Genomic DNA, 13,251 nt, shown 5'->3' on the forward strand with positions numbered 1-13,251 from the left:
TGAGTTTCTAACTTTTTATTTCTGTCTTCTTCACTGGGTCTTAAAGGCAGTGAGGGCATCTTTATCTTAGAATTGGATTTAAAAAAAAAAAAAACACGATTTGAAGTTGAACATCCTAGATGGTCCCAGCCAGTGAACAACAAACACCTCAAGTCAAATTTCCATACCTACAGACTAGGAAAAGTGATAACATATTCTGAATATGCGATGAGCATTCTGAAAACATATGTACAGCGACATCCTCAGAGTGGAGGCTAAACATCCAATAGTTATAGTGACTGTTATTCCCTTTATAACTGCTGTAATTGCTGTCTACCAAGCAGCTTCATACAGATCTGCAACATGGGGTCTGACTGCTTTTTGGGACCTAACTTCAAAAGGCTTGTCGTTCTCTTTTCCTGGTCTCCATGCCGCTCTTCCCTGTAGCTATACAGCTTACTTTTCCTCGTGTTGTTCATTTAAATTTTAATAAAATAGTCCCCAAGCTTAAAAAAGAGAGAGAGAGAGAGAGAGAGAGAGAGAGAGAGAGATAAACAAGGAGAGCAGACCAAGACAATATAGCGGATCACAACCATGTCTCGGTTACTATCATATACTTCGCTTCTCAGGCAGAAAAGGCACATTGAGAAATTCAAGGATGGGGGGAGCTGCCTTTCTTTATGACCTTATTTGAAAGATAAAGTCCTTGGGGAAATACAATTTATTCAGATTATCAAGACCCTGCTGTGCAAATCTACAGTCTGGGAGCACACTATGGAGATCAAAAAATATTTACTTTATTCTGTGGGGTAAAAAAGCTTTTAATGAATGCATAATTAAGACAAAAAAGTGTATACAGCTTTAGAAATTCCACGGCTGAGCCAAGCCATTAATATCCAAGGCACCATCCCCAGTTGTGATTCCACCTGTTTCCTATTTGGATTACAACCTAGTTATAAACCAAGATATTATGTGACTACCCAACCCAGTGCAGCAAGAAAGGGCTGTACTCCAGAGTCCAGGAAGCAACAGAAAGGTTTAACATGGATACATGGTGAGGGGCTAGAACAGGTTAAAGCAAATGAACAGATACAAGCAACTCAACTTTTAACAGCCTTGGAATGAATCAGGCAGGGAAATAAATGATCATGTTTATCACGTATGTAAAGAGACTGAGTTTTCTCAGTACTACATTTGGGGTTAATAGGATAAAGTCAAATTGTTAAGGAAGAAAATAAATATTCCACTGACCGTGTAGATGCAAGCCCAAGTATTTTATGTGCATCAACATATATATGAATAAATATACATATGCATGTGTAAACATACATATACTTATACACAAACATGTAAATATTTCTGGATAGTCTTAAGTAACTATGTATTCATATGCTAATACAAATATACATTTTATATGCCTCGATTAAATAAAAACAAAGTATTACCAGCAATTCAAAAAAGCACAAGAAACAAAACATGCTCTAATTCTGTCAGTTTTAGAAGACATATTTAGATATATTTGTGCTATATAACTGAAGAATTCTACAATTAGGTTACTGGTACATTTTCATAATCAATTTTATGCATAATATCTAAGGTTCATGAATAATTTTATATTGTTTTTTGGGAAAGTTTCTTAGTAAGCTGGAATTCTAGGAGGGAGGGGCACAGAAAAATAGCCATGATCAGGTACTAACAAAGCTGGCCTCAGTCACCATGGGCTGAAAAATGTTGCTTCAGAATTCACCATTGCTTACTCAGCATGTGCGCACAGGGGCAGCTTCTCACCATGTCAGCTCTTGTTTCTCAAGCATCTACTGGTGCAGGATTCGTGTTGCATGACCCATTGCATTCCCCAACCTATTGAATCTTTCAACAACACCAAGGGGTAAAAGGATGCTGTCTCTATTTCAGAGAGTAGGAGCGAAGGGTAGGAAAACTTAGTCACTTAAGGTCAAGTGACTTCGGGGGATGAGTTTATGTCACAGGGAGATAAACAAGTCAACACAAGAGGAGCTAGATAAATAAATGCAACACTTTGGGATTAGCCTCCTGGAAGAATGCTCACAATTAAAGAGGGCATCTAACTCAAACTGAGTGCACTACTCAGCCAGCTGTGGAAAAGGAAATGTGTATGCCAAGTACTTAGGGTGTTAGGAACTCAGAAATTGACAGTAGGAAAAAGAGCCCACATAACAGGGGGTTTTCACCAAGTTTTAAGGAAAGGTACAAAGTCTCCAAAGATTGTAGCATAACACTTGAGCAGAAAGTTGTCAAAATAAAATAAAATAAAATAAGGTTAAAGAGATGGGCAGTTTTGTAACAGACACAAACTCTGTGTGTCAAATTAAGAGGAATGAACATTATACCAAAGGCTAAGGAGAATCATCAATTAATGAAAGATTTTAACCAAGAGTACAATATAATCAGTTTGTTATTTGAAAATAAAACCAAGGGATTGAAACTTACTTTTTAAAATCAACCAAACAAAACATTGTAGGAAGAATTGGAGTAGCCGTGAAGTTTATTAATTTTCAGGAAGTTCATTTCATCCAGGAAGTAACAAAGACCTGGATTAAGATGGTGTTACAGGAAGAGAAAGAAGGAGAGAGAACAAGAAACTAAACGATGTGTGTATGAAAGTGACATTGCATGCTGGCCACAGGGCAGAGAAGATTCAAGGGTGACTCCTGGTCTCTGGCGTCAGTTCCACTCGAATACCTGCAGATGTCCAGAAGAATGAACCCAGGAGACAGAGGATTGGCCATGACAAAGCATGTTATCCTTGGGATACAACAGCAAAGAGTCCATAACGGAGATGAGAATGAGAAAGCCCAGAAACAAGTTTGCAACTAGAAAATAGAAAGCTATGTAAGACTTGGGGCAAGAAGTTATTTTGAAGATTAAAAACAGATGCCCAACACTGTTGTGATGATAATCATAGGTTGGGAACAGGGTGGAAGCAGTTCAGGAGAGTCCATGGGAGAAAATGCAGACCTCAGTGACGTCAGTGCCAACCAGAAGACAAAGCAGCACATTTGAGAACGATCTAAGAGGCCAAATCAATAAAGTTGAGCAAGAATCACAAAACCATGAAGCAGTCTAAGAATTGTAGCTCAGGTAAGTAAAGGCATGTGAAGGAAAAATACCCATCAGGGAGCGGCTCCTCCTGATAACCTAAATTTTTAAAGACTGGGGTTTCTGGTAGGGTTAACTAAAAGAATGGTACTGCCTTAACGGCGTGGTGAAGAGCAAGCAAGTGGATTGGATGAAGGCAATGGGGAACCGTGTGTAGGGTATCCAGGGGAACTGCGTGTAGGGTATCCAGCGGAACTGCGTGTAGGGTATCCAGCGGAACTGCGTGTAGGGTATCCAGGGGAACTGCGTCTAGGGTATCTATCCAGTGGAACTGCGTGTAGGGTATCCAGTGAAACTGCGTGTAGGGTATCCAGGGGAAATACATGTAGGGTATCTGGTGAAACTGCTAATTGGAACACATATCTGGAGCTCAGGTGCAGTGACCTCCACAGTAGGAAGACAAGTGCAGTGAGAAGAAGAGATGGCCTACGCACAGTGTTCCTATCCTCCCACAATGGGGGAAGGGGAGCTTGTAAAGGAACTGAAAAAGGTAGAGGAGAACTAGGAGGGAGGAGAGGGTTCTGTAGGAGGGAACACAGAAGGCGCACGATTCAATATTATGAAAGACTCACGGTGAGAGGAAGAAGAGGGCTGTTGTAGTGACAGGAGACTAAGAAACAGTTCTCCCACCTTCCTGGTGGGGAGACTGAAACCATGGGCAACAGAGGAGGCAAAGGGCTGTAATGAGGAGCGGAAGGTGTGTGAGCTTCAGAGAAGAGGGCACACGTCTCATGGAGTAGAGATATTGACTATTGGAAGCTCAAATGAAACACAGATTTCAAGTAGTTATAATGGAAGAAAGTGAAAAACATATTTGCTTCATTTGTTGATTCTGAACTACAGCATCCATAAGAAGTGGGAGGAATATTTTTTTGAGAAAAAACACGTGCACAAAATCAGATTTTTAGGGGGTGAGGTGTTTCTGGTTTTATTTGTTCCATAGCTTTAGATAGAAACTACAGGTATTAGAAAACTCTTTCAAGAGTTTTTTTTCCTCTCTTTAAAAACTCACACAAAATATATAATCAACCCTAGATTGACCAAATAACAAATTAAAATGCTGAAATCACGCTCCCAGAAGACAGCAGGCCTTAGGACTGTCAATTGCTGGCATCCTTCAGTATGGGCATTGAGAATAAAAGCCATCATGACAGCCTATGAAAAAAATTAATTGGAACTCAGAAATGGCTACTGAAAATCTTATGGCGCATTTCTGGAGCCAAATATGAATGATATTTGGCAAACCTGATATTCAGGATTACTTGTGCTAGGTGGCAAATATTCTTGATCAGAACAAATAATTAGCAGTTGGCTATGACTTGGGGTTGATACATTTCTTGATTTCCTGATTATTTTCACTGAAAAAGAATCCAAAAGATTAAACTGTTTGTAATATATTTTCCAAAAGTTATACTTTAATATGCTCCAAACACAAAGGTATCAGCTCAAGGGAAGCAATCATGGCATGCAGTTAGTGCACTGGATTATGGCCATATTAAATATATATGTGGGTACAATCATTTGTCTTCTCTAATAGAAAAAAATCTCAGTGCTAGAGAAAAATGAATATAGGTTATAACTTTTCAACCTTGAGGATAAATTATTTTATACAGAATACCCACTATATATTTAGGTAATACAGCTAATTTTAATAATTAAACCTAAGATAATATATTATTTAGAAGACATAGCCTCCAATAAGTCATTGCTGTATTATTTAGTTTAAAAAATAATAATCCATTATAATACTGTAAAATATATAAGCTTCTCATTGTTGAGTTTAGTCACTGTAGGAAGTATTTCCAACTGCACAAAATATATTCAGTAGGTGAAAGTAACAGAAAGCTGCTTATACAATTTTCTCACCATTATTTAACATATTAATATTAAAAAGCAGATAAAAATTACCGAATGAAGGTTAACTTTTGTCCCCTCAACACATACTAAGTTCATGCAATATGGAGGAAGGGAAAAAAATCTGAAATTGGTGGAAGGTGAGATCCTGGGTCTTGTACACAAAACCTCCCAGGGTAAAAGCAGGGAAAGGCATTTTTTCAGCATACTGTGCCCTGTGGAGGCTGACTCAAATCTGTCAGAAGAGACCATCAGTTTTGGAGATGGTGTCTCAGAGGTCAGTGCTTCCAGATGTGGGCACTAGAAAAAATATTTTCTTAAAAAGAGAAGCCATAAGACTGCTATTTATTAAAACAGACATGAAGTTATCCAGAAATCTCCCCCCAAAACCCTCATGAGAGAATAAAATTCTTTAAATCTTTGTTCATTCATCAAAAAAAGAAAATGCCCAATTCTCTCTGCAGTCCCTTAAGTGTACAACTCCATGAAGATGAAGGATAATGAATAAGATCCTTCAGGGGATGAGACGGAGGATGGGGTGGGTGCTGTCATCTCTTCAGGAGAGTTCTCAGCTACCCAAAGACGAGTGGCAAGAATCTAGATTTGATTTACTAGATGATCCAGGGATGAGTGCTGTACAGAGGATACCTTCAGTCTGAGGAAGTGACTCATGGAATATTTGTAAAAGAAGAAAACAAAACAAAACAAGAAACAACCCCCTCGTATGTTTCCTTAGAGAGAGACGAAATGCTCTACCTATGGCCCTCAGGTCCTCTCCTCACAGAGCCCAGCAGCATGTCTCCTCTTGCAGGTCACGTCTTTCACATAAAAGTGCTAAACTAATGCCGCTTAATGACAAATTAATGTCCATGAATAAAAAATACACCTCTAATAGCATAGAGTAATTTGCCATTACAATATCATCATTGGACATGCCCCTGGTTTAATACGATGTATTTAATTCATAACCTAATGAGTGATATATAAAAAGAAGGAGATGAACCCTGCAATTACATTTATGTGAGTCTGTCACCTTATTTGTAAAACCTTAGAGTCATTTACATTCAAATTAGAACAAATGAGTGATTTCACAAAGTGCGGTGATAAATGACCATAGAAGCCCGAGACAAAACTGCATTTCCTGTGAGCACATTAACAGTTTCCTATTATTTGTTAAAAATTACAATGCATATTGCCCAGTGTGGTGTGAATAATGACTTTTTTACTGATTGGGTCAGAAGACTAATATGTAGCAAAATAAATAATTTTTCTTTCCATTTTTCCCCTGATTTTTGCTTTAAACGCATTATGGAATTTTGGTGGATTCACACTGCCACCTACTGCCTACGAATAGATACTGGCAGTCTCTTACAATCACTGCTTTGGTGGTTTTATTGGAAGAGCCTACAGGATGCTCTTTTTATTACTGCATTTTAGTTGCATGTCATTATATATATAATATATAATATACAACATATAATATTATATATATATATATTTGGTGAAACAAAGGACACTTCTGTTAATTGGGCAATAGAATGTATCACTTTGGTGTACAGAATTTTTTTCCTTCAGAAAGCTAATGACAAAAGATAGCACCTTGGCAAACCGTGTAGCTCCTAAAGGGTCAATTTCAAGTGACACTACACAAATTCAACAGTTAACACTCCTGATATATGGCATTCTCAGCAGAAGAAGACACGCACGCGCATGTGTGTGTATGTGTGTGTGTGTGTGTGTGGTTGGGGGTATCGTGCACCTGCGTTTCTTCACTCCTACCATGAGGGCATAGATTAAAGAGAACTTAATGCCTTTGCCTACTACTGGGGGAGCTCCTATTACAGGACTTCTCTTATGGCAAGTGCACACATATATCATCTGCATTAGGATCCTGCAAAAGACAGCTTGGCTGGGAAAGAGGGGGTCCAGCTATGGAGACCAGAATAAAGAATTCTGAGGGTAAACTAATATACTGAAACGTGCCAATGTATTGAGATATACCAGCAGGTAGCTAGTGGACATTTCTAAATTAAAGCAACATACCAATTCCAAATTTAAACCCCCCAAGTACAAAAAGAAAACAATGCCTCTGGACTGATGGGCTACTTGGCAGAGTGGAAATATGAATCCTTATAAAACTGACAGGCTTCCTGGAAATGTGACTCTCTTCCCTGGGAAGGATAATGATACTCAAGGGACTATGGTTGCCATGAAGAGAGGCTAGAAACAGGAAACCAAATGGAGTAGCTCTTTGAGCAAGAACGGTGAGTGTCTAATGAGAGGCAGTAATTTCAGTGATGGAGAAAAGACTCGGGTGTGAGATATTTGTGCAGCTGACTCTACTCAAGTTGGTTATCTAGAACAGCACCCAAACTGAGAGAAAGAAGCAGTAATCAATAGCACCCTCAGAGCAGGCTGTAATATATGGAGTTTGAATTACTGATATGACATTTAGGTGGAAAACCTCCAGCAGGTGCTCCGTGGGAACCCACGGGCCACTCCTGACAGAGAAGCAGGTGGGCTAACTGCAGACCTTCCCCACTCCCTCCATCCCTTCAAGTCCAATCCCCCAGGCTCATCCCTGGTTCTGCAGCAAAACACCTGCGTCAGCCTCCCTGCAACCTCCTCTCCTGTGGATCCCACAAACCTTCCCCTTGTAAGGTCCCTCTCCCCACTCGTTGCTTTGTCCCAGCTCCAGCTCTAGCTAGCCACTCCTGCCTGGACAGCATCTCTCCTTCTGCTCCTCCCAGTCCAAGCCCTCAGTCTCACCCACAGCAACTGGCTGCGACTTCCCTTCCCACCTGTGCACCTCTCCAGTGGTCCCCCAGATCTTCCCCTCCTCATCTCCCTCTCCCACTCCTTACGGTTTCGCAGCCCTCAGCTCCTACAGGCAGTCCCCGGGAACCCACAGGCTACTTTTACCGCAAAAGCAGGGAAGTGAACTACAGGTATTCATGTCTCCCTCTGCTCCTCCGGATCCAATCCCCCAATCTCACCTTCGCAGCATAGGCGCAGAACACCTGTTCTGGCCTCTCTTTCTTTCCTGCACCCATCTTCAGTGGATCACACAGATCTTTCCCTTCAAACTTTCTTTGCCCCTCCCCCAGGCTGCACCACTAACAGGCCCTCCATGGAAACCCACAGGCTACTCTGACCAGGAAAATATGCAGATTAATGACAGATTTTTTACCTCTCCCTCCATTCTTCCAAATCCAAATCGCCCTCTCTCATCTCCAGCTCTTTATTTAGAAGATCTTCTGCTACGGATTCTCCTCCATATTTGCCCCCATTCCTGGAGCACTAACTAAGCAGATCCTGGTGGAACACCCTCCTTTCCTTCCTCTTTCAAGCCCCTCTGCTGTCCTCAGCCCATTCAAGTCTTGGGCCCCAATACCTAGAAACACATTTTACCTGGAACCTCCTGTGCCCACTCCTATCAGGACCCCGTAAGATTTTCCCTCGGGCAACACACAGCCACCATACTCTCCTATGAACCAGATAGAAAATGGATACCATGGTCAAAGAAAATGTTACATCTAAAAATCTCCTGGTACAAAACATCCAGGAAATCTGTGATATTATGAAAAGGCCAAATGTAAGGATAATAGGAATAGAGGAAGGGAAAAAACATAGCTCAAAGGCACAGAAATAATATTTCAACAAAATGATAGAAGAAAATTTCCCTAAAATAAAGCAGGAGATGCTATCAAGGTGTAAGAAGCTTACAGGACACCAAATAGACTAGAACAAAAAGGAAAATTCCCTCAGCACATAATCTCAAAACACTAAATGCACAGAAGAAAGAATATTAAAATCTGCAAGGAAAAAGACCAAATAACATATAAAGGCAGATCCATTAGAATAACACCTGGCTTCTCAATGGAGACTCTAAAAGACAGAAGGGCCTGGACAGATTCACTACAACCTCTAAGAGACCACAGAGGCCCACCCAGACTACTATACGAACCAAAACTTTCAGTCACCATAGATGGAGAGAGTAAAACATTCCGTGATAAAATCAAATTTAAGCAATGCCCACCTGTAAATTCAGTCATATAGAAGGCACCAGAAGGTAAACTTCAACCTAAAGAAGTTAACTACATACAAGAAAACACAGGGAATATATAACCCCAGACCAGCAAAGTCAATAGAGAGGAAACACATCCACACACCACCACCACCACCACCACCACCTCCAACAACAACAAAAAGTAATCAACAAACACTACACTGACCACTGATAATTCTCAACATTAACGGTCTCATTCCTTAATAAAAAGACACAGATAAACAGGATGGATGTGCAAACAGGATCCATCCTTTTCCTGCATCTAAGGAACACACATCTAAACTTCAATAAAGACATCTCCTCATGGTAAAAGTATGGAAAAAGATATTCTAAGTTAATAGGCCTAAGAAGCAAGCTGGTGTATTCATCTTAAGATCTAATAAAATAGACTTCAAATTGAAGCTAATCAGAAGACATGGGGAAAGACATTACACAGGCATTAATGGAAAAATCTACCAAGTTCAGTTCTCTCTCTCTCACTCTCTCTCTCTCTCTCTCTCTATANAATGTAGGACAAATGTAAGGACATAGATATTTTACAAACCCATGTTTTAAAAGAAAACACTATTAAAGCTTGAATCATATACTGATTCTCATACGAGAGTGAAAGACTTCTATACTCTACTCTCACTAATGGTTGTGTCATTCAGACAAAAACAGAGAAATGCTGTAATTAACAGACGTTATAATTCTAACGGATCTAACAGATACCTACAGAACATTTCATCTAAACACAAGACAATATACCTTCTCAGCACCCATGGAACATTCTCCAAAACTGACCACATACTGGGACACAAAGCAAATATCAACAAATACAAGAAAATTGAAATAATACCCTGAATTCTACCAGAGCACCACAGATTAAAGCTGGACGTCAAAATGGCAGAAAAACCCAGAAAGCTTACAAACTCACAGAAGCTTGAACAAATCTATTCTGAATGAAAAATGGGTCAAAAAAGAAAGAACTTAAAAGCTTTCTAGAATTCAATGAAAATGAATAAAAACATACTCGAATTATGAAGCATAATAAAGATTATTCTAAAAGGCAAGTTCTATACTAGCTGCTTGCATTTAAAAATGGAGATATTTCACATTAACAAAAGCATATCTGAAAGTTAGAACAACAAAAAAATATGCAAAAAAAGTAGATGGCAAAAAAATCACCAAATTCATGGTTGAAATCTATGAAGTTGAAATAAACAAACAAATGAAACAATGAATCAGTTCTTTAAGAAAATTGATAAATCTTATTATTTATCAAATAATAAATATTTATTATTTTATTATCTAAAATCTTATCCAAATTAACTAAGAAGCAGAGATGGAAAATCCAAATTAACAAAATTAGAAATGAAAGGGGAAACTAACAAAAAACACTAAAACAAAATCAGAGAATTATAAGGACCTATTTTAAAAACCTATACTCCCCCAAATTAGAAAATCTAAAAGAAATGAATAAATTCCTCAGTACATACCACTTATCAAAGTTAAATCAGTCACATAGTTTAAACAGACCTATAACTCCTAGTGAAATAGAAACAGTCATTAAAATCGCCCAACCAAAAAGTTCAGGGCCACATTGTTTTAGCACCGAATTACACCAGACTTTCAAAGAAGAGCTATTAGTGCCAATATTCCTCAAGTATTCCACAAAACAGAAATTACTTTTACATGATCACAGTTACCCTGATACCCAAACCATACAGAGACCCAACATAGAATTTCAAACCAAATTCCCTCATGAACATATATGCAAAAATGCTTACAAACTGAATCCACGAACATATCAAAAAGATCATTTCCCACAGTCAAGTAGGCTTCTTCCCAGGGATGTAGGGATGATTCAACATATGTAAATTTTTAAATATAATCCAATATAAATATAAACAAACTGAGAGAAGAAGTCACATGATCATTCTCGGAGAAAAGGCCTTTGACAAATTCCAACACCCCTTCATGATAAAAGTCCTGGAGAAATGAGGGATATACCTCAAGATAATAAAGGAAGTTTACAGCAAGCCCATAGCCAATATCAACTTAAATGGAGAGAGAAACTCAAAGCAATTCCATGAAAAACCAAGAACAATACAAGGCTGTCCACTCTTTCTATATCTATTCAATATAGTACTTGAACTCTTAGCTAGGACAATAAAAAGACTAATGGAAATCAAAGGGATACAAGTTGGAAAGGAATAAGTCAAGATATCTTTATTTGCAGATGTTATGATAGCATATATAAGTGACCCCAATGATCCCACTGGGAAACTCCTGCAACAGATAACCACCTTCAGGAAAGTAGCTGAATACAAAATTAAGTCATGAAAATCAGTTAGCCTTTCTATACACAAACGACAAATGATCTGAAGAAGAAATTAGGAAAACAACACCTTTCACAATAACTTCAAATAATGTAAAACATCTTGATATTCCTCAGACTGTCACCCTGGGAAGTGCTGGTTCCTGCTTCCCAGCTTTGTCAGGATAAAACAAAAGACGACAGATATCAGTGAGGAAGACTTCGCCAATTCTGTAATGGGTAGCAGAGGAGAGTGATAAAGGACCCATTTACAGCACATTTAGAGAAACTCAGATTTAGGGAAAATTGTTATAAAGGATAACAAAGTAATTGGGTAGGAATATAAGATTTTTTTCTTCTTACTAATATGCACAAAGATACTATAATAAGTGTGTAGATTCATTATTTTAATTACTTTTCATTATATTTTAATAAATGCAAGGAGAAAGGAGACCATGGAGTAAATGGGAAAATCCTGAAGTAGGAATGAATACTTAAGGCTGAAAGATGATTCAGTAGGTAAACGTGTTTGTTGCTAATGACCTAAACTTGGGCCCTACGTCGTACATGGTGGAAGGGAAGAAGTGACATTCATAGGTGTCCTCTGTCTCTACACACTCTTGCTTTGGCTGTGTGTGCATGTGAGCACAGACACATAAGGACACACATAGACACGCAGACACACATAGAACACAGACACAGACACACAGACAAACACACACACAGAGTAAGGCTGTATGTGACAAGGCCAGAATATTAGCCTTGCCAAAGGTATCAGATCAATATAATAAATAATAAATTAATAATAATAAATCATTTTTAATTAAATGTAATCTTAACTGTAAAATAAAAATCTCAGAGCCACGATGCTTCCACAGCCATTCAACATCTTACCTAACAGGTTTTTTTTTTTTAAAAAAAAAAAAAGAAAACAAACTATCTTTTTTCATACCAATCCAAGTTTCCCCTCCTTCACCTCCTCCCATTCACTCCACATACCCTGCCATCCCACCCCCATCCAGTCCTCATAGAGGGTAAGGCACATTGCTTTGAAGAAGGTCCAAGGTCCTCCCTACTATACCTAGGCTGAGCAAGGTATCCATCCAAAGAGAATAGTACAAGCAGGAGGGATAAATCCTGGTGCCACTGCCAGTGGCTCCTCAGTTTGCCCAGCCATGCAATGTCAACCACATTCAAAGGGACTAGTTTGGACCTATGCTTATTTCTTCCCAGTCCGGCTCCTGTTAAGTTGGTGAGCTCCTGTTAGCTCAGCAGTCATTCAGGCCTACTCAAGGTTCAAGGCTGGTGAGAGACTCTGTCTCAAAAACAACAACAAAACAAAACAAAGAACAACAGAAAAAAAAAAAAAACCCAAGACAGAAAAACAAAAAACGAACAAACCAGTTTTCTTTTTTTTTTTTTTTAACAAGAGAAAAATGTTTTTGGAATTAGAAAGCCCTACCACCCTCAGAAGCCACATTGCCTCAAGCAAACTCGGTACATTTTGAATCTCTGACATTTTACTTTTTAATGTGCAAATTTATTGTGAAGAATGAATGTAAAACACTTGTAAACACACAACAGCAAGGCGTGTATACATTTTTTTCCCATTTCTCTCACAGAGCATTCCCACCATGCAGCCAGTCAGGAGCAGGATGCACAGGTCACTCATGTGTTCTCCAATCTTCACTGCCTTGGTGTTCACAGGATTATTAATGATATGGGACTCTATGACACATTAACTGCTGTTCCTGAGTCTTCAGTGGGTGTTCAGCTTTTCCTTTATCTGTGGTCATTTCCACGAGAAGCATTCCTTTAAACCAGGACCAGGATTATGTCCCTAGAATGCTATGGGGAAGCCTGTGCATGGATGCTGAGACCCTGTGAAGAGGACTGTGCATGGGCGATGAGA

General features: G+C 39.0%; 1 protein-coding gene across 2 annotated transcripts in view; it reads right to left on the bottom strand.

Annotated features, from left to right (window-relative positions):
• Klhl32 (kelch like family member 32) overlaps positions 1–13,251 on the bottom strand; it is a 200,090-nt gene that overhangs the window by 80,577 nt on the left and 106,262 nt on the right. The gene's annotated exons all lie outside the window — the stretch shown is intronic.

Source organism: Alexandromys fortis, unplaced genomic scaffold (assembly GCF_014885135.2).
Source record: "Alexandromys fortis isolate MF-2015 unplaced genomic scaffold, M_Fortis_MF-2015_v1.1 scaffold_2_1_26212458, whole genome shotgun sequence".
In the NCBI taxonomy this organism is placed as follows: Eukaryota; Metazoa; Chordata; class Mammalia; order Rodentia; family Cricetidae; genus Alexandromys; species Alexandromys fortis.